The sequence below is a fragment of the Saccopteryx leptura genome, chromosome 13, assembly GCF_036850995.1.
Source record: "Saccopteryx leptura isolate mSacLep1 chromosome 13, mSacLep1_pri_phased_curated, whole genome shotgun sequence".
Taxonomy (NCBI): domain Eukaryota; kingdom Metazoa; phylum Chordata; class Mammalia; order Chiroptera; family Emballonuridae; genus Saccopteryx; species Saccopteryx leptura.
The window spans coordinates 54705074-54726787 of NC_089515.1; the positions used below are offsets into that span (position 1 = coordinate 54705074).

General features: G+C 50.7%; 1 protein-coding gene and 1 non-coding gene across 2 annotated transcripts in view; one reads left to right on the forward strand and one right to left on the reverse strand.

Moving 5' to 3' along the window:
- GABRG3 (gamma-aminobutyric acid type A receptor subunit gamma3) overlaps positions 1-21714 on the reverse strand; it is a 203546-nt gene that overhangs the window by 92579 nt on the left and 89253 nt on the right. The gene's annotated exons all lie outside the window — the stretch shown is intronic.
- TRNAA-GGC (transfer RNA alanine (anticodon GGC)) lies at positions 12519-12594 on the forward strand. The gene has a single exon. It is a non-coding gene; the product is annotated as a tRNA-Ala (tRNA).

Below are 21714 nucleotides of genomic sequence, written 5' to 3' on the forward strand. Positions count from 1 at the left end.
GGCAGACATGAATCCTAGGCATAGACTCCTTGGTTCATCAGTTTAAAACAACAACGATTTCTGTGGGCAGAAAGACCACACAAGGTTTGAAATATCTGGGTTTCCATCTGTGCCCCGCCCGTCCCCACCTGCTCCCGAAATGGCGAAAACCGGGCTTCCTCTGCTTGTTGGAGAGAGCGTCTCACGGGTTCAAGTCTCTTGATGTTGTTACCAGCGTCGTTTCTGTCGTAGACCTAATGGCTATTGGCTGCACGGAACAAGGTCCCAGCGGCCTGCGCAGAACGGTATCACCCACTTCAAGTGAATTTTCTTGGATCTCAGTACAGCTTAGCTGCTGGGGTGGAGGTCAATGTATCGCTCAACTTGAGGAAACGCAATTCTGGTGTTGAGGGGATATTTCTGCTTCTCTGGGTCAGCTTCACGGTACCGCACTGTCCTTGGCGCCCTTTCAGGGAAGTTCATGGTCCCTGTCACTCTGGGTCTTGACCACTGACGCCCCCCCCGCCCCCCGGGGGGGGGCATGCTCAACTCTCTGTGACAGCCCCTCACTCTGAGGCAAGCGGGCTCTCTGAGAACTCCGTGTCCAAAAAGGAACTGACCTGAGATGGACAGGTCCTTGGCTCTGAGTGGAATGAGAGCCCAGCTGACACAGAAACCGGTAGCTCTCACCTGGGCCAGACCGACACAACTGTCCATTGTTTCTTTTGTGTAGAAAATAGCACTACGGGCAGCAGAGGAAGAGAGAGAAGACATATAATTCAGTGGCCTATTTTCTCAGAATGCCTCGCTCATTTGAACAGAACGCTTGTTAGATTCCTTTTTTAGTGGCTCACTTAACTGCCTCTTGGTTCTTGGCATGCATCCTTAGGAAACTCCTGGATTGTTTGTTGAAGATGATACTTCAACCGGGTGAGGACCTGGTGGGTGACAAGGGCGAGGGGAAGGAAACTACTCAGGTGTCACCCCTCTGATGAGGTAGAACGACACTGCTCACAAAAATGAGGGGATATTTCAAAATGCGCTTTCAAGATCAGGGAGCATGCAGACACTCCGGCACTTAAAGCCTTTTTTTGTACGGTGTGTTTTCACCAGTGAAACACAAGTGGGTTTTGCATCTCCTTTGCATCATTGAGCAACTTTCTTTGACTCGCCGTTTGCTTTTCTGATGTTCTTGTTTAATAAAAAAAAAAAAAAATCAAATGCTTCTTTTTTTAATCGCTTCCTATTCATTTGGAAATACCCCTCATTTTCATGAGCGGTGGAGATCCTGAAAAGGGCTTGTTCGTTTCATAGGGAACACGGGCACCTGGAAAAGAATCGCTAAGAACTATTTGGATCGACACATCTCCTTACATCTTTCTTTGACAATGGTGTTCTTTAGGCTTTTTTTGTGTGTGTGTTTGTTTTTTTTCATTGATTTGAGAGTGGGGAGGGAGGGACAGAGAGAAAGAAGCATTAACTCGCTGTTCCACTTAGTTGTTCCGTTTAGTTGTGCGCTCATTGATTGCTCCTCATTCGTGCCCTGACCGGGGTTGAACCCGTGGCCTCTGAGGTGCCAGGCAGATAGATGCATTATCCATGGAGCCACCCGGCTGCAGCCGACGACTGTATTCTTGGGAGCAAGGGATGTGTGGAGATGGCTCTGGTTAATGGAGCCCAGCTTCACGGGGGAAGAAGATTCCATCATCTATCTCTCGCTTTGACCTCCAAAAAGAAAACAGATGACAGCTCCTGGAAGGGCTCATTGAAACTCCGAGAGGCTCACCTCTGTCACTTGCTGCATGTTGTCCCCTCTCTTGAAAGACAAGCAGGTGGCTCGCTGCTGCCTCCGTGGGATGCACCGATGTGAGGCTTGGTTCTCTGTCTTCTAGGCTAGTGGGGGGGGGGGGGTTGGCAAGGGAAGGACTTGAGAGGGAGAATGGCTGGTGGGTCTCAACTCTGAGCCCTGATGTCCCCCACACTCACGGGGTGGAAAGGCAAGACGGACTAGCCCGGAAATGGATGCATTGGAAGGGCGGGAGGGATCAAGGCTCAGGAGCTGAGCTTTGGGTAGCAGACCCAGGAGAGGCAGGACCTGGTGATCCCCGGAGAGGGAACCCAGGGAAGAAACGGGATCATGGGTCTCAACGATCAATCCATAAATCTAGAGATGTCAGTGTGGACCCACCAGGTGAGCACTCACAAAATGGAGGCCTTTTATTTTATTTTTTTGAGGTAGAAACATGACAATTTGATAGCATGCTTTGCTGAAGTGAAAAAAAAAAACTTTCGATAATTTTTCAGATTAAGAAGATGCTGGCCCTGGCCGGTTGGCTCAGCGGTAGAGCGTCGGCCTGGCATGCGGGGGACCCGGGTTCAATTCCCGGCCAGGGCACACAGGAGAAGCGCCCATTTGCTTCTCCACCCCCCCCCCTTCCTCTCTGTCTCTCTCTTCCCCTCCCACAGCCAAGGCTCCATTGGAGCAAAGATGGCCCGGGCGCTGAGGATGGCTCTGTGGCCTCTGCCCCAGGCACTAGAGTGGCTCTGGGCGTGGCAGAGCGACGCCCTGGAGGGGCAGAGCATCGCCCCTGGTGGGCGTGCCGGGTGGATCCCGGTCGGGCGCATGCGGGAGTCTGTCTGACTGTCTCTCCCCGTTTCCAGCTTCAGAAAAATACAAAAAAAAAAAAAAAAAAAAAAGAAGATGCTCCTCACAGATATATATATTATATATATATATATTATATATATATATTTCACAAAAGTTAGGGGATATTTCAAAATGAATATGAAGCGATAAAACAAAAACCAAGCATTTGATTATTTTTTTATTAAACAAGAAGGTCAGAAAAGCAACGACATGTCAAAGAAAGTTGTTCAATTATGCAAATGAGATGCAAAACCACTTGTATTTCATTGGTGAAAATGCGCTCTGACAAAGGCTGAAAGTCCTGGAGTGGCTGCCTGCTCCCTGGTCCCCGAATTTCTGTGAGCATGTTGTTTATATATCTGTATATAAAATAATTATATATATATATATAAAGAGATAAGGAATGATAGGAGAGTTTCTACTTGTAAGTCTCTGTCAGTTGTAATGTCAATGCACGACGCATCAAATATGTTTAATTGCATGCATTCTATGTACTTATTTAATTAACATATAAAGGAGAAGGACAGGAATTGTGCCAGAAGCGATGAGGGTGGGAGGGAGGGAGGGAGGGAGGGAGGTTGGTTCTTCCAGTTCTTTCTCATCAAGATAATGGTTTGCCACAGAAGCACCTACCGATCGATCAATTGATTTTAGACTCCAGGATCTGACAAATCAATGCCCCACATATGGCTCTGAGGCTATCACTGGCTGCTATAATGATGATTTTAGTCACTTTCGACCCTCGGCTTCCAACAGTTCCCTTCTTCTGCAGATAAGAGATCTTGGGTCTCAGGGTCACGCTCACGCTCACTGGTGTGGCTCCCCCTTCCTCCCCTCCTCCCCAGCTCCTTATATCCGCCCTCTCAGGACAGCGTGCCCCCACCCAGGGCCTCAGGAAGATGGTCCGTCGTGCTGCCAGGGGTTACTCGGAGCCAGCAGGTGTGTGGAAGCCGCTTCTCAGGCTGGGCAACCACTTTTTAAAAAAATTCTTATTGATTGATTTTAGAGAGAGAGTAAGGGGGAGAGAGAGAGAGAGAGAGAGAGAGAGAAACATCAATTTGTTGTTCCATTTGTTTATGCACTTATTTTGTATGTGCCCTGACTGGAGATTGAACCAGCAACCTGGGTGTACCAGGATGAAGCTCTAACCAACTGAGCTACCTGGCCAGGGCCCATGCAACCACTTTTTAGAAGGTTATACTAGGGCCCTTCCTGGTTGGCTCAGTGGTAGAGCATTGGCCTGGTGTGTGGAAGTCCTGGGTTCAATCCCTGGTCAGGGCACACAGGAGAAGCGCCCACCTGCTTCTCCTCCCTCCCCCCTCTCCCTTCTCTCTTTTTCTCTCCTCTTCCACTCCCACAGCCATGGCTCCGTTGGAGTGAGTTGACCCCGGCCACTGAGGATGGCTACATGGCCTCTGCCTCAGGTGCTAAAATAGCTCAGTTGCTGAGCAACGACCCCAGATAGTCAGAGCATCGCCCCCTAGTGGGCTGACTGGGTGGATCCTGGTCGGGGTGTATGCGGGAGTCTGTCTTGCACTTTAAAAATTTTTTTTTTTTTTAAAAAGGAAGGTTATACTTGGATGGACATTTTAGGTTATTTCCGCCTGTTGGCTATTGTGAATAACGCTGCAATAAAAACATGAATGCTCTTCTCTGTCCTGCTTAATTTCCTTTGGCTCAAGGGATGAATGGATTTTTAAAAATGCGACTCTACAGAATTAATTCAGCCACGAAAGAGAAGGACACCGTGCCGCTTGCGATAAGGTGGGTGGGCCGGATGTTGAGGGCTTCACGCACAATGCGATGAGGCGGACAGAGAAAGACAAGCCCCGTGCGATTTCACTTACGTGTGGAAGCTAAAAAAAAAACCAACCCCAATGTACGGAAGCAGGGAGTAGGAAGGAGGATGGTGACCGGGGGCTGGTTGAAGTCTACATGCTCGCAAACCAGGAGATAACGTCAGTCCCAGTCACACCTAGACGACCCAGGGCCACCTCCCGACACCTCAAGCCCCTAAACCTCTCCTATCTACAAAGTCCCTTTCGCCGTCAAACACCGTGTCATCTCGGGGTCCGGGGCTCAGGACACGAGCACGTTTGGTGGAGGAAGGGTGGTCTGTCGCTCTGCCTTCCACACTCACTGACCACTCGAGAGAAGTCACCAGATACGTTTTCCGTTTCTGAGTAATTCTGGCACCGCTGGGGCCAAAGCTGGACAAAGAGCACTGTGTGGCCCCTGAACCTGTCACCTTGAAGGCACCAGACCTTGGACCCCAGCCTGGCTCTGCCCTTTGGGCATGTGGTCTGTCTCCGCCCTCCCCCACCCAGCGCCACCCAAGGTCAAGGGGGGCGGGGAAGTCACCAAGCTGCCAAAGGAGCCGCTTCATGACACGCGTTCACGCCACTTAGAATTCAAACCAGCGAGAGTTCCAAAATCTAGTCTATTTCACGAACGTGCGTGAGTGAACCTTGGGTTCTTTCTTCTAAATGCCCCTGAAAAAAAAAAATCATCAAAGAAACTTACTTCCTCTTCAAAACATGCTATGAACATAATCACTGGCCAGCACTCCCTTGCTGTCTGGAAGCCCAGCGTAAAAAACGAATTACGGCCACTTTCTCCTTTCTGCTTTTATCAGCCCTCCTCCCGGGAACTCACGCCTCCGAGTTCCCTAACAGTTCTAGATGGGGTAGCTTCCCGTTCGGAGACTGTGTTCATGGGCACAAAGCATCTCTGAGTCATCGACTGCTTCACTGATCCGGTGTTTGTCACGTCGCTATTTCTGGAGAGCGGACAAGCCTGACAGGACCGGATGAGCCTGACTTCTCTGAATGGGTCGCTGCTCGGTGGTCTGGCTTCACCCAAGAAAACGTCCCGGGGGAGAAGGTGTGGCGTGAGGGCACAGCTGGGGGACGCAGACTGCCAGCCCCACGTCGGACTCTTGGGTGTTGATTTCAGGGGACGTTTTTCAAAGTCCGGCTTATAGATCGAGCCGTTCCACCTGCTCTGCTGATCAAAGGTTTGCCCCGACAAGGAGCCTCCACCTGGGGAATCCGGGGAGCTCGTCCTGAACAAGCCTGGAGGCCCCCCAGTGACCCGGTGCCAAGGCCAGCTCCGAGGGGGCCTCCCGCTCACTCGGGGTGTGGCTCACCCTCAGCCCACCTTCTCTCCCCCGTTCCTTCCAAGGGCTGATGGGTCACTTCTCCCTGCAACCTGTGCTCTGCCTCCGCCAGACTGTGATCTGGTCCCGCGGGGCGCGGCGCCCCCCCGGAGAAAATCCTTATGTCAAAACCAGACAGCGCCACTTTCCTGGCTCAGGCACAGAAGAGAAACTTACTCAGAACAATCAAGACCCTCTTCACTGTGTAAAGCCAGTGGCCAAGGCCACTATCACAGCTGCCTGGCCCATGCAGGTTCGCATTGGATTCAGACAGTCGGTAAAGAAACAACGGAGCCAAAAACTGGTGGGTCATCATCTTTAATCCTAGCTTGCACCCGGCAAGTAAAAACACACACTGGGCTCCAAAACTCACTCACATTCAGTGCTCACAAAGCTACTGACTTATCCGAGTTTCCTAGAATCAAAGGTTTCTAGCTCACCAGACTTATTCACCTCTGTTCCCCATCTCCTTCCTTCTCCCTGTACAAACTCTGCACAAACTGGCTTCTCACTCAGCACTCCACCATCTTGGCTGCTTCTCCTGGCCTCCTCCTCATGGCCTTTCTCTGCTCTCCTCTCTGCTCTCTCCTCTAATGCTAATAATCCCAGGAACCAAGAGAGCAAGCTCCCGTTCTGCCCCCATTTTATAGTGTAGAAATCCAGACCTTTAATCCAATATACAAAATAGGGAAGTCTCTGATACAAAGTCACCTATCTGACGCATGATGGGATTGCACCACCCCACATCAAAAAGGGTGGGGGTAGAGAGTCGGCCTAGCGTGCGGAGGACCCAGGTTCGATTCCCGGCCAGGGCACACAGGAGAAGCGCCCATTTGCTTCTCCACCCCTCCGCCGCACTTTCCTCTCTGTCTCTCTCTTCCCCTCCCGCAGCCAAGGCTCCATTGGAGCAAAGATGGCCCGGGCGCTGGGGCTGGCTCCTTGGCCTCTGCCCCAGGCGCTAGAGTGGCTCTGGTCGCGGCAGAGCGACGCCCCGGAGGGGCAGAGCATCGCCCCCTGGTGGGCAGAGCGTCGCCCCCTGGTGGGCGTGCCGGGTGGATCCCGGTCGGGCGCATGCGGGAGTCTGTCTGACTGTCTCTCCCCGTTTCCAGCTTCAGAAAAATGAAAAAAAAAAAAAAAAAAAAAAAAAAAAAAAAAAAAAAGGGTGGGAAAGGCTTAGTCCTAAAACCAAGCCCCAGGCTACAAGGATCCTGCCTGCCCACAGCCCTCAGAGACACACATTAATATCACCTGGGCAACGGCCTCCACGTGGGCAGCGCCATCTTTAACAAAGTGAGCATAATACATTTTATCTGCCCAACAACTGTGAACAGTGGCCTGAGCTCCGCCGTCCCTCGGGACCCTTGCCTCTGCTTTGCCAGCGAGATCTGCATGCAAACAAAACCCAGCCTTCCCGGGGGTGTCCCTGTTGGCACCGGGGCCTCCGGAGAGACCCGTCCCCTGAGCCTGCCCTGCCTCCGCCTCCCTCATGCCTGAATGTCTCTCCTTGGTCCTCGCTCCCAGCTCTGACCCCGACCTGGCACTGTTTCCTCGGGCGCCTGATGAGCAGTGGGGGTGGGCGGCTGACACCCCTGCTTCTCGGAGAACGACACAGAAACACGACTTCTGGGCGGGAACCGGAAGCGTCTTCACGGCCAATGCAACGATGTCGTCAGCAATTTGCAAAAATTAATTTCAAGCGTTAGATGAGGTCACCTCTCTCATCACGAGGGGTAAAGAAGGAAAGTCCACTGGAAAATGATACGACCCTCTGAGAACGACTCCATTCAACGCAGGAGATTTAGCGTCTCACCCCATCCTTGATCCTTCTCCCCCAAAGTGAAACTGGAGCTATCGGGAGGCGCTAGGGAATGAAGAGAACTGGAAGTGAGCTCAGGGCAGAGCGGAGATGATTCCTCCTCGTGTTCCCTTCCCCGGTAAAGATAACCCCGGGGACAGAGTGGCAGCTGGAGTCGCGAGCCCACGGGGTGACAGCGAGCTGGGAATGGAGTTGCTGTCTCCCCAGCTCTGGGCCCCTGCGGCTTCGAGCATCACACCATGGGTCAGGGCTCTCGCTGGCCCGCCCAGAGCTTATACCAGAGAAAGCTTCTGCCTTTTATGAGGGCATTTTTCTAAATGACAGCAGAAGGCACAGACGCAGGCAGAATGTTGGGCAGTTTTCACCCACAGTCCGATTCTCAAAGCCCAGAGCATGACAATGCGACTGGCTGGCCCTCGGGAACCGAGCGGGATGGTGACCCGCCTTCGGTCGGCATCACCCGTTTCCCTAAACGCTAAGCCTGCCGTCCCTGTAGAAAACACGGAAACCTACGGTCTGATGTGTGATGCTTAGGCGATGCCTCCTTCCCGGGGAGTTCCTTCTTGGATCTCAACGACTCAACCAGTGATACCCGGGAGCTGTTTTACGTCCGTTCAGTGAATCTGCCTCAGCCGGTGTTTGCTGTGTGAAGCCCTGTTGAGGAGCTGGCGTGACCTGGAAACCATCTGAGCACCACAGCCTCTGTTTCTCCTAAAATATGTAACTTTTTTTTTTTTTTTTTTTTTTTGGACAGAGACAGAGAGAGGGACATACAGGGACAGACAGGAAGGGAGAGAGATGAGAAGCATCAATTCTTTGTTGCAGCACCTTAGTTGTTCATTGATTGCTTTCTCATATGTGCCTTGACCAGGGAACAAGAGTGGCCCCTTGCTCAAGCCAGCAACCTTGGGCTCAAGCCAGCGACCTTGGGCTTCAAGCCAGCAATGCCACGCTCAAGCTGGTGAGCCCGCGCTCAGGTCTGCGGCCTCAGGGCTTCAAACCTGGGTCTTCTCTGTGCCAGTCTGACGCTCTATCCACTGCACCACCACCTGGTCAGGCTGAAACTATTTTTCAAATGTCACGGTTGGGATTGTATCTTAAGAAGAGCTCCCAGAACCCTGGCTGGTGGCCACAGAAGACGAAGTGCCACCCTGGGGCACCAAGGTCACCAGTTCTTCAAGCCCCCCCCGTCAAGTCTCACCCCCCCACACACAAGGTCGCCGGTTCGAGTCCCAGTCAGGGCACACATGAGATGCAATCAATAGCGCCACTACACAGAACAATGCTTCTCTCTCTTTCCTCTCTCCCCCAAAGAAGAGGATCAGATGGACATCTGGAAATGTCACAGGGGGCTGAATCCGTGGCAGGTCAAGCCATCACTCAAGGTCCTTAGAGGTGGTGAGTGAGAAAACTCACCAGTGGTGGCCGGAGTCGTGCCCAGAGGGAGGGGAGTGTTTCTGCAGAGGGGTTGGTGGGGGGACAGGAGACAAGCACAACGAGACTGGAGGGCTGGAGGAAGACAGGGGAGGTTTTACTGAAAGGCCAGCTTCCGGGGCTCAGGGGGACAGGCCAGGTCTGTGTGACACATTCATGTGCACGTGTCAGCCCGCACACGCTAGCGTAAAGAAGCCTTTGCAAGTGACAATGCCACTCGACGCCATCGTACGTTCGGGTCACACAGGTCCTGTTATCCTCCTCTTACTTTCCTTATTTATAAAACGAGAAAAAAGAAAAAGAAATATCTTCCCAGGGCAGGCCTTGGCAAACTTCCGCTCAACGATCGTGGTGGTGCCGAACACACTATTTGCCCCATTGGGTCTGCCGTTATTCTCATGCAAGGCAACAAGGGACGCTATGTTTGAAACCCTTGGGCGTTGAGCCCGAGTTATGTCTTCATTAGAACATTTGCCCCAATGTAATATTACTTAAGATCCATTAAAAAATAAAGATGCTAAGAAAGCTTTGCTAGCCGTTTCTTTAGAAGTTAGAGAGCATTATGATTTTAATGGCTTCGACATGTGTAATCAATGATACACAACCTTTATTTATTTTTTTATTTAAAACTTTTTTTTCAATGTAATGATTTATATTTTGAGAGAGAGAGAGAGAGAGAGAAAATATATATCAATTTGTTCTACTTCATTCATTGGTTGATTCTTGTAGGTGCCCTGACCGGGGATTGAACTGACAACCCTGTGTATCAAAGCGATGATTCTAACCAATGGAGCTACCAGGCCAGGGCCAATGATATTCAACCTTGAGGGAATGACAGCTACCTTGTTCTAGATGTATCTATTTATCTTTGACATGGATCTCTGGAAAAAAAAAAATAAGTGTTGTGTTGTCCATCAATACAATTTAGTCATAATCCCTATTTACTCTTAAATCATTAAGAATATTGTCAGGAATAGTGAAAAATTGCCTGTTTAGATAATCCACAGGGAAGCGAAACTATTTCATTACTCTTGTGTCCATTGTTTGGAAATAGTATGCGATTTTTAAAAATGTATTAACTAGCTACAAAGTAACACGCTCAAATCGGGTAGCTCATGGGGGGGGGGGGGGAGGATGGTCACCCTCAGGGTTCAATGTCATTCATAGTCAGGACACCTGCCCTAACCTTCTGCGCCTGGTCTTGTAGCCTCCTAGGAGGGTCCTTAGTGCCCACATGTGCACTGTCCTGCTCTGGCTGTGGGTCCTGCTGGACGCTTCCCCCACCTCCCAGGCAAGACAATTCGCTGAGCCTAATTCATTCTCTCTCAGAACAGGACGATCTCATCCCTAACAAAGTGTGGAGAGCTCAGAAGATGACTCTATCACAGAGTACGTGGGAGGCCCCCCGTGGGTCTGTAAGGGGCTGCTGTTCTGGTGTTTAAATTTCAGAGAGAAAAAAAATCATTCAGTCATTGATAACACTCTTCATTAGGGGGTTTGCATAAAGGCTTTTCTGAGCATCGGCACTAAATGAATAAATCTGACATCGCCTGCATAACAAATCCCTTATTAGTATTGTAATAAAGACACGGTGATGTATCTGAATACAATTAGAGGACAAGCCCGAGAATGTAAATCAGGACCACCTTATAGTGTTAAGAAAACGGGGAGAACTGCTTTGGAAACCCCCGTTTCCCGGGAGGAAATGAACATTCTTACATAAGAGCAAGTAATGAATGACTCAACACTACCATTTCCATTCCATTTTCATCCCATTTGGGAGAAATCTGAGAAGACCTCCCCCCACCTAAGATAACCTGCAGAAGCAAAATCTCAAAGAATTGATTGAGAAAGTGCTCCAGAGAACTGCCGTTCTGCGCCGCCGTATTTTATACATCGGAATCAAAGGAGGAGGCGTGAGGGGCGTTCCCTGAAATCCGCTGGTGGTGGATGAGGGAGGCAGAGAGAGCAAATGAGGGAAGTCTCTGGGATTTGGATTAAAAAAAAAAAAGTCAACCAACTAGACACATGCTTCTTTTCATGCTGGTGGGGAGAAGACAGCTACATGTTAACCATGAACCCAGTAACAGTAACAATCAGGAATGCTGTGGTCTCTGCTTTGGTGCAGGGAGGGGATCTGGGATACAGGAAATTAGCCTGATATTCCGAAAGGATGTTATCCTTCCTGCAGAAAAAGACAGAGAGGCTCCGGGCAGGTCAAGATGGACCTTTTTCAAGAAAGGTACCGGCCTAGGGCGTGACTAATGTTGCAGTAATATAAGGTTATATAGTAATTAAATATAGAGAAATATAGAAAAAAGATAAAAATTAATTAGAATACAATATTAAAATTAATTAAGGAAATGAAATAAAGTTATGCTGTCTGGATAGGAATTAATCTAGTGGGTACAGATAGGATAAACAGACTCCGCCTTTCATGCCAGGGCCCAGTTAGGGTGTGTGTGAAGTTACATATCGATAAGAAGTGCCTTGATGTCATAACTCTGTGGGTTGACGGAGACAGGAGGTTTCCCTAGAGAACATCTTAAAAGTGGCTTGATGTAACATTTCAGTAGATGAACATAAAAAGGGCTCCCTGTGAGGAACTCCCAAAAAGGTGGGTAGATCGACACCTGGTAGAAGGCGTTGACCAGAAATGGTACTAAGGCTGAGGGCCCCCTGCTGCGGTAGTCACCCAGACTCCAACGTGAACGTGGACCATCTCCACGCCGCTCTGAGCTCTGACCGGTGACAGCCGAGAGGAGCACGCCGACGGGGCCCCCCCTAAACTGTACCCAGGCACGCCAAAAGGATCTGTGAGTAATAAACTGCCTGTGTGACTCTTGCAACTAACTTGTGTGTCGGTCTCACGACTTTCCTCCGGTGGCAGCTGGTCTCGGCACTGAGGAGTAGCATCCTCATGTTGTAAGGTACCAAAAAGCTGCAAACTGATGTTGATATTCTAGGAGGAAAAGGTCAGGCTTTCCTGTCCTGTCCTTGGAAAGTGGAGGAAAAGGAATGTAGAAGTCTCCTGACTTACAAGGACGACTAGGGTCATTTGGTTTTTAAGTTTTCTGAAAGGATTAAAGTTAACTGAGAAATTTCTTCTCTTTCAATGGGAGGCAGAATTTACATACCACCTGGCATTGATTGTAGTTCCTCCCTTTCCTGGAATCTTGAGAGTAAAATACCTCTAGGCTAGTGAGGGAAGAGGAACCCTGAAAGATTTGTAAACATATTTGATTGTATTACCTTGAAAGTCTTAATGTGTCTGTGTATCCCTTAGACAAATGTTATAATCTTGTTAATAATTGTGCCATGATGTCACGCTCTCCCCCGCCCGTGTGTGATCAAGGGTATATAAGTAGCCCCTGAACTATTTATGGGGCTGCACGGTTTGGGCCTGCAGATGCCCTGTGTCAGCCATACGTGGCCGGCATATTTAAAATTTCCTCCTTTAATAAAACTCTTCAAAATTTATCTGGGCCCTGGCTGGTTGGCTCAGTGGTAGAGCGTCGGCCTGGCATGCGGAAGTCCCGGGTTCGATTCCCGGCCAGGGCACACAGGAGAAGCGCCCATCTGCTTCTCCACCCCTCCCCCTCTCCTTCCTCTCTGTCTCTCTCTTCCCCTCCTGCAGCCGAGGCTCCATTGGAGCAAAGATGGCCCGGGCGCTGGGGATGGCTCCTTGGCCTCTGCCCCAGGCGCTAGAGTGGCTCTGGTCACAACAGAGCGATGCCCCGGAGGGGCAGAGCATCGCCCCCTGGTGGGCAGAGCGTCGCCCCCTGGTGGGCGTGCCGGGTGGGTCCTGGTTGGGCGCATGCGGGAGTCTGTCTGACTGTCTCTCCCCGTTTCCAGCTTCAGAAAAATACAAAAAATTTTTTTTTTATCTGGACTGGGTGTCTCAATGTGGACTCGAGGAAGTGAAGTACGGTGCCTTTAAGAATCTGGGGTGTGGTACTTTATAACACTCATACTGCCTCAAGAGTAGTCTCGAAGAGGCTGCCAGCCCTGCTGATAAGTCCCACTGCACGGGGAAGTCGAATCAGGGACGCCTGATTGACGTAGAGCTTGGGCTCTACTGGGGCAACTACCTACCACGACTTGCTTGGGTTAGGCAGTTGTTTTTTTTTTTTTTTAAGATTTTATTTATTCATTATAGAGAGGGGGGGGAGAGAGAGAGAGAGAGAGAGAGAGAGAGAGAGAGAGAGAGAGAAGGGGGGAGGAGCAAGAAGCATCAACTCCCATATGTGCCTTGACCAGGCAAGCCCAGGGTTTTGAACCGGTGACCTCAGCGTTTCCAGGTTGATGCTTTATCCACTGCGCCACCACAGGTCAGGCCGGGTTAGGCAGCTTTGTTCAGGACCATCCAGGTCTCTAAGTTGGCACGGCTGCCCTGCTAACCGACCCTGAGCTTCTCAGGTAGGAGTGTGTGGCCCCTCCCCCCCTTTTTTTTGTGCAAAGAAATAGGTGAGCCCAGTCATTTTCTTAAATGGAGAGATTTTTTATGAGAGGTTTCCAGTTCGTCTTCATTTAATATGGCGTGACTCTTGCCACCCCCTGACCACCTTCGAGGAGGGAGGGAGACAGGAAGGGACAGAAGGACCATTCCCAATGCAGACGGGGGGAGCAGCCACAGACGGAAGGTCCAGGAGGGGCGGGCGGGTGGGTGGGTGGTGGTGTTGATCCTGGAGAGGTAACCAGGAGGGAACAAAGACATTCAATTTCTCAAATTGTTTCCGTTTAAAAAAAAAAAAAAGAAACTGATAAAAAGTTTCGCCTGGAGATGCCAATAACCTAAAACATTCAAACCCTTGCAGGGCGGTGATAAGAGGGAGCAGCTATAGCCCAGGCGAGAAGTGGGTGCAGACAGGGTTCCTGCCTATTGTCGTGCACACAGCCTCCTCTCACAATGGCCTTTCTGGCCTCTTATTAGCCCTTTGCCTGTTAATAGAAGTGATTTGCAAAAAAGCCGGGGACCTCTGAGTCCCCGCCCCCCTCGCCTTGGAAAAGGATGCAGGGCCTCCGGGCACCGAGACAGGGCAGAGAAAGAGAGAAAGGCAGATTAATTGCTTTTCAGTGAATTCTAATTGTTGACTGCTAAGGACCCCAGGCAGAATGTCCTGCCCGCAGTGGCCTGCAGGCTTTATAAAAATAGTTTTTATTTCTTTGCGGTGGGGGCAGACTGGGTGACTGGACCCCACCCCTGACCCTAGCTAGCCGACGTCCCTCGGGTCCCAAGAGCTTCACAATTGACCACGTGAGTAGGACGTGGAAGGCACAACAGGAAACGTCACAAAATAATGCAAATAAGGGGCCCGGGGAGGCTGTGATGGTCGGCCAGGTTTTTCCCACCTGACCCCCAGGGGGACTTCTCACCTCAGCAGAAATACCTTGGACAGTGAGAAATTCAGGGATGGCTCAGAGAAGTGCTTTTTGTTGTTTTTTTTTTTCAAAGGGAGATCAGTTCTCAAAATGCCAAGGAAAAACCACGCTGTCTCTTCCTTCCTTGGCTTCCAGCTTCATCCAGGTGAACTCGGCGCTAGTAAATGTCTCCTCTGTCATGAGTTCTTTTGCCACAAAGAATGCATCACTGTGTCCACATCGTGGGAGGGGGGGGCCCAGCCCCCAGGTGACAAACTCCCTCCCACAGTCAGCTTTCTTTCAGTATCAGTTGGGGGAAAGAAGTCTAAACTGAACTATATGACGTGTCCGGATAAACACCTAATCCCGCCAATAGACTGAGTCATGTGGAGTAAATGCCATGGCGACAGAGAGGTGGCCGGGTTATCAGCCCTGGTCACCTGAGAGGGTCTGTGGGTTCCCTGCTGGGCTGTGCATGTCTCTCAAAGTGAAGCCCACCTGTTGTGCAGGGACAGGGCAGTCACTAGACCCTTTCCTGGATGTTGGGCAGATAAAATATATTATGCTTACTTGGTTAAAGATGGCACTGCTCCCCATGGAAGCCGTCGCCCAGGTGATATTAATGTGTGTTGAGGGCGGGCTGTGGGCAGGCAGGATCCTTGTAGTCTGGGGCTTGGTTTTAGGATTAAGCCTTTCCCACCCTTTTTGATGTGGGGTGGTGCAATCCCATCATGCCTCAGATAAGTGACTTTGTATCAGAGACTTCCCTATTTTGTACATTGGATTAAAGGTTTTGATTTCTGCACTATAAAGTGGGGCAGAGCGGGAGCTTGCTTTCTCAGTTCCTGAAATTAGTATTAGAGAGGAGAGAGCAGAGAAAGGCCACGAGGAGGAGGCCAGGAGAAGCAGCCAAGATGGTGGAGTGCTGAGTGAGAAGCCAGTTTGTGCAGAGAGAAGGAGATGGGGAACAGAGGTGAATAAGTCTGGTGAGCTAGAAACCTTTGATTCTAGGAAACTCGGATAAGTCAGTAGCTTTGTGAGCACTGAATGAGTGGGTTTTGGAGCCCAGTGTGTGTTTCTACTTGCCCGCCGGGTGCAAGCTAGGATTAAAGATGATGGCCCACCAGTTCTTGGCTCCGTTGTTTCATTACCATCTGTCCGAATCCAATGTGAACTTGCATGGGCCAGGCAGCTGTGATGGTGGCCGTGGCTACTGGCTTTATATTTGGCGTAGTCCGTGGCAGGATTCGATACAGATGAGTATGGAGCCGCCACCACCTTTGAGTGGTGGAGTAGAGGACTGGCTGCTGTTATGGTTCCCCGTGGCTGTCCTTTTGGGGGCCGTAGGCTGGCTGACTTTTACAGCCATGCGAGAGGAAATGGAGAGCTCTGTGGAAGAGGCTGCCCGGGACCTGCAAACCGAGCAGTGGACACCACTACACAGAGCACGTTTGTCATTGTTGGAAAGTGGGTTTGAACCTTGGATCCTGGACATTTTGTGCAGCATGTGTAAGTAGTATATTAAAGGAGTCTCTATTTCCTCGGCTTCCCTATACTATTAAGAAGATACTGAGCATGCCCACGCACAGGGAAGATGTTTTACATTTTAAATTTGGCCCACTCACTTACAATACAGCTTTAAAACCACATTCACTACTCCCAGGACCAAAAACAATGAGCCAGACTTCAGCTGTCCCGCCAACTCCTGCAGAACCCGTTTTACAGCCTCTTGTTAGTGACCGGCCCCAACAGATGGTAGGTTCCGGTCTACGACTATGTACAATTTATTTTTAAGACACTTTGAAAAAAAACTCAGTGCTAATAAGCAAGTGATTCCACGGCTCCAGGCCAAAAAAGCAAAAAATAAGTAAATAAGAAGACAGCAGAGAGAGCTTCCCGTTTTCTTTTTTTTTTTTTTTTTCAGGTTTTATTTATTGATTTGAGAGAGAGGAGAGAAAAAGGGGGGAGGAGCAGGAAGCATCAAGTTGTAGTCGTTGCTCTGCGTGTGTGCCTTGACCAGGCGAGGGGGGGAGGGGGTTTGAAGCTGGGCCTCAGCACCCTAGGTCCACGCTTTATCCTGCGCCACCCCAGCCCAGGTGAGTGTTCTGTTTTCAAATGGTGCTATTCCAGACAGAGCTGGAGGGATTCTTCTCTTTACTATCAAAGGCTATGAAGCGCCGTGCCCTCCACAGCTACCTATAGTCCCGCTCTGCTCTGGCTTCCACACCCGGCCTGATTTTCCAGGACCCAGGCCCCTTTTTTAGCCCGTTCCCAGGACCGAAGAAGGCAATCCACATTGCCCGTGCCTCCCTGCCGGGCACCTCTAGAGGAAAGGAAGCTCACCAAGGTGGTCATGATTTCCATGCCAGGAGCCCCAAACGGGCCGGCCACCTGAGCCACACGCGGGAGGCCTCTGCCCCCTCCTCCTCTGGGCTCAACCCTTGAGACTGCAGCCACACGGAGTTTCTCTCCCTCTTCCCCTGCAAGCTCCTTCACAGGGCTGCCTGCGGACAGAGGACTTCTGGGAGCCCTGAGCGGGTGCAGCATTCACACCTGTGTGGATGCAACTGGCGATTCCAAATGGGTCCCTGCCCCCACCTCCAAGGAGTCGTAACACCTTCCACGCCGTGTCTAGGTCATCAGGACTGGGGCACAGTGGCCCTCCACGCTGGCGGGATGCAGGGGTGTTTCTGTACATCAGCTTTCATCACTTTGGAGGGGGAGGAGGCACCGGAGACGAGGAGGGTGAAGGGACTCCTGACCACCCGCACGTCGAGCATGTTTTTTTTTTTTTAAGACGCTTTACAAGGAATCTTCATCTATAAGTAAGCACGCTCCAACGTGAGAAGTAAAGTCTGAGACTGGAAATTGGGCGGGGAGTAGGGGCAGTGTGGAGACTGGACCACCGGACGCCCCCATCACTTCCCATCCACAGTCCCAGAGCGCCTTGGTGGCAGGGGACTTAAGGGGCTTTGCCCACCGGTGTCAGTGGGGCTGGGGTTCTGTCACCTGCAGGGGGTGCTCTTGCCGTAGGTGCCGGCGCCACCCTGGGGAGCTGGGCAGCAGGGTTGCAGGTACATCTAGTTTTTCCAGACATTTTATGTTTTGTTTGTTTCTAGTTACAAACATAAATGGCTATAGGCTGAGGCAGTGGTTCTCAAAGTGTGCGCCCTAGCAGGTTCCCAGTGCGCCTTGTGGTATTCCAGAGAAATATGTGCCTGTTGGGGACTAAAAACCAACAGGGTTTTTGGAGTTTAGATTTTGGGGGGACAGAGGTGTGGGGAATTGGCTGTAAGCTGACAGTCTGCCCAACCCCCCACCTCACTTGCCTGATTAGGTTGCAAAGGGCTATTAAGCTGTGGTGCTGGATTGTTTACACTGCCCTCCATGTTCCCCAGAAAGACTAGAGGCAAGTTTCTTCTATCCTTTGTTTGGTGTCAAGTTAAGATGATATGTATGGTGGGGGTTTTCTGCACTCAACACAATTAAGAGTAAAAAGAGAGGAATTCTCCCATGTATTGATGAGGAAATGAGAGTGTGCCTTTCAAATAGATGCCCAAACATTGAAGAAATCGCTAGGACACATCAGGCTCATGTTTCTCATAAACACAAGAATGAAAAAACTTAACACATTTGTGCTGGGACCTGCCGAATTTACTAAATCTTACTAAGAATGTATATGTGTGTGTGTGTGTGTGTGTGTGTATAAGATAACTTTTTTGTCATTTATAATTTTTTTTTTTTTTTTTTTTTTTTTTTTTTCATTTTTCTGAAGCTGGAAACAGGGAGAGACAGTCAGACAGACTCCCGCATGCGCCCGACCGGGATCCACCCGGCACGCCCACCAGGGGCGACGCTCTGCCCACCAGGGGGCGATGCTCTGCCCATCCTGGGCGTCGCCATGTTGCGACCAGAGCCACTCTAGCGCCTGGGGCAGAGGCCACAGAGCCATCCCCAGCGCCCGGGCCATCTTTGCTCCAATGGAGCCTCGGCTGCGGGAGGGGAAGAGAGAGACAGAGAGGGAAAGCGCGGCGGAGGGGTGGAGAAGCAAATGGGCGCTTCTCCTGTGTGCCCTGGCCGGGAATCGAACCCGGGTCCTCCGCACGCTAGGCCGACGCTCTACCGCTGAGCCAACCGGCCAGGGCCATTTATAATTTTTTAACCCCTCTTTTTTAATGAATTCTAAAAAGCATAACTCAAAACATGTGACATAAAAATGCTTTTTTAATGTCAGGATAAATTTAATTTTGTCGTATTTATTTCGTTTAATTATCATAAAAGCACGCTTGGACTTCATCTATTTTTTCTTTAATATTTGACTGAATTATTATAACATATTTCTCAGAAACTTGTATATAGTGCAGCTACCATTATCTGTAAAGTTTTAAATGTGCCCCAACTTCAAACAGTTTGAGAACCGCTGGGCTAAGGGGTGATCACGTTAAACCACTAGAACCTGGAAGACAACATTTGATCACCCAAGGACAGGGTTAATGTGTCGGTGACCCTACTCTGGAGAAACTAACAGCCCCGGAGAGGGGATGGGGCCCCCAAGCAGCGGGAGACTTGCCCTCCCCACCCTCACATGGGGAGTTCATGTCACACGCTGTCACGCGCCATGTTCAGGGGCACTTCCCGCTGGACGTTAGTTCCTCTCCTTTGCAGGAAGGAAACTCAGGTCTTATTAAATAAATGCTTCCCACAGGGAAGGTGGGGAAGTGTTTGGCGAACGAGAAAAGGGGCTTCATTAGGTCCAGGGATCTCAGGGGACAATGATACACAGACTCCTCTGGAGTCACTTGTATATTCTCAGCAGGAGCCAATTGACCGGGGGTGGGACTTAGACAAGATCTAGCCTGTGGCTTCTTAACCGTTTCTTTCCATTTCCTGTCTCTCTTGGGGGATGGAACAGGTTTTCACGTCACAGAGAGAGTCAGGAGACTGGAGGGGACCAGGGATGAGGGACGAGGGGGTTGGGAGGACATGGGGAGAGGCTGGTCAAAGGGGAGAAGCTTCCAGTTACAAAATTCACAAGCTCTGGGGCTCTCCCGCGCAGCGCAGCGATGCTAGTTAACAAGACGGGATCGTCTTCTTGCATGCTGCTCGGAGAGTGGATCCCGGATGTTTCCACCCCGGAAAAGAAAGGGTGACCCTATGAGCAGGTGACAGGCGACGGAGGTGTCTGCTAACGGCGAGGGTGGAATCACTCATCCGACTGACACCCGGACGCCCCAAACCTACTCCGAGTCTTACGTCAGTGGTAGCTCAAGAAAGCTGGGAAATTAAAACAAAACGACAACAATGTGTTCTCATCGCCACTTGATGGTGACGCTTTGGGACCAAGCACAGCCATGGGCGTCCCGTCTGCTTGAATTCGGGGTGAGGGAACCAAGACCCGGGAAAGGGGTCGCCCCTTGTTGCTGTCACCTGGGTCTGAAACACAAAGGACCCCCATGCTGCCCCGGGGGCTGGCCTAGCCAGTCCCGGTGAGACAGAGCTCAGGTCCAGACGCGGGGAGGGGGGCCACTTCTTGGGGAACCCTCAGGCCAGGCAAAACGACGACGCACCGTGGAGGTGCTCTGGGAGCCACTCTCTCTGCGTCTGTTAACCATGACTCAGAACTCCAGGTCCCCAAGACAGTGATTCTGCACTTTGAGAAACCCAGACCCGGCTTGGGAGGGGCCAGAAACATGGGGACATGGACACTGGACATTAGAAATCCCTCAGGGGCCTGAATCAGCCCAGGGCCAACCCCCCACCCCCCAGTGGCCACACCAGGAATCAGACCTGACTCAAAAGGGCATGCAGGTCATTGAACTGAACGCAACCACTCACTCCGATTCCTCTCAAGGGCCGTAGGTGGTGAACACACTCAGGGTCTGGTGCTCTTACCTTCCTGTCAAACATTATTCGACACCTCTAATTCCTAGTACAGGGGTCCCCAAACTTTTTACACAGGGGGCATTTCACTGTCCCTCAGACAGTTGGAGGGCTGGACTATAAAAAAAACTATGAACAAATCCCTATGCACACTGCACATATCTTATTTTAAAGTAAAAAAACAAAACGGGAACAAATACAATATTTAAAATAAAAAACAAGTAAATTTAAATCAAGAAACTGACCAGTATTTCAATGGGAACTATGGGCCTGCTTTTGGCTAATGAGATGGTCAATGTGCTCCTTTCATTGACCACCAATGAAAGAGGTGCCCCTTCCAGAAGTGCAGCAGGGGCTAGATAAATGGCCTCAGGGGGCCGCATGTGGCCCGCGGGCCGTAGTTTGGGGACCCCTGTCCTAGAACGTTGTTGACACAGCTCCCGGGACTCTGTGCCCCTGACATACGGCACCCACATTGTACTCAAGTGCTCACCCGATAAATCCCCAAGCCCACGTCCTCCCCAGATTCGCCTTTGAAAGAGAAGAATTCGTTTTGGGTCTTTGGCCGGAAGTTCGTTCCGAGGACAGAGCAGATGGCAGTCACATCGCGGTGGTCCCGGCTGTCAGTTATTTGGCCTTACTTATTTCTCTTATTTCTCAGGGGCTCTTCTTGCAAGTGCTTAGTATATGATCCTCCAATCTGGGGGACCCTATCTGAGGTGACAAGTGCCAGCATGCAGGAGAGCGGATATTCCAGCCTGTGCCCCAGGCTCAGACCTCCTGCGTTGCACTCCCGACTCTCAGCCTTGTAGAGGGGTTTGATTCCACCCATGACAGCTCCTGCAAAAAAGCAGAGAGCAAGCATCCTGGGGAATCCTCTGTTGAAGGATGAGCTAAGGTTCCCCAGAAAGAGCGCTGGTGGCCCTGGCAGGTTGCTCAGTGGATAGAGCGTTGTCCTGGGGCCCCAAGCGCACGGGTTTGACCCCCACATTCAGGGCACATTCAATGAGTGCACCACTAAATGGAACAACTGAGTGGTACAGCGTGTTGATGCTTCTCTCTCTCTCTCTCTCTCTCTCTCTCTCTCTCTGTCTGTCTCCCTTACCTCTCCCTTTCTCATATCAATGGAAAATTAAGAAAGAAGGAAAGGAGGAAGGAAGGAAGGGAGGAAGGGAAGAAGGAAGGATGGAAGGAAGGAAGGAAGGAAGGAAGGGAGGGAGGGAGGGTAGGAGGGAGGGAGGAAGGGAGGAGAAGAAAGAAGGAGAGAGGATGGGGAAGGAAGGAAGGAAGGAAGGAAGGAAGGAAGGAAGGAAGGAAGGAAGGAAAGAAGGAAAGAAGGAAAGAAGGAAAGAAGGAAAGAAGGAAAGAAGGAAGGAAGGAAAAGCATTGGAAAGGGTGTTGTGAAGCGTGTGTGAAAAGCTGACAGGAGATACTGAAAAG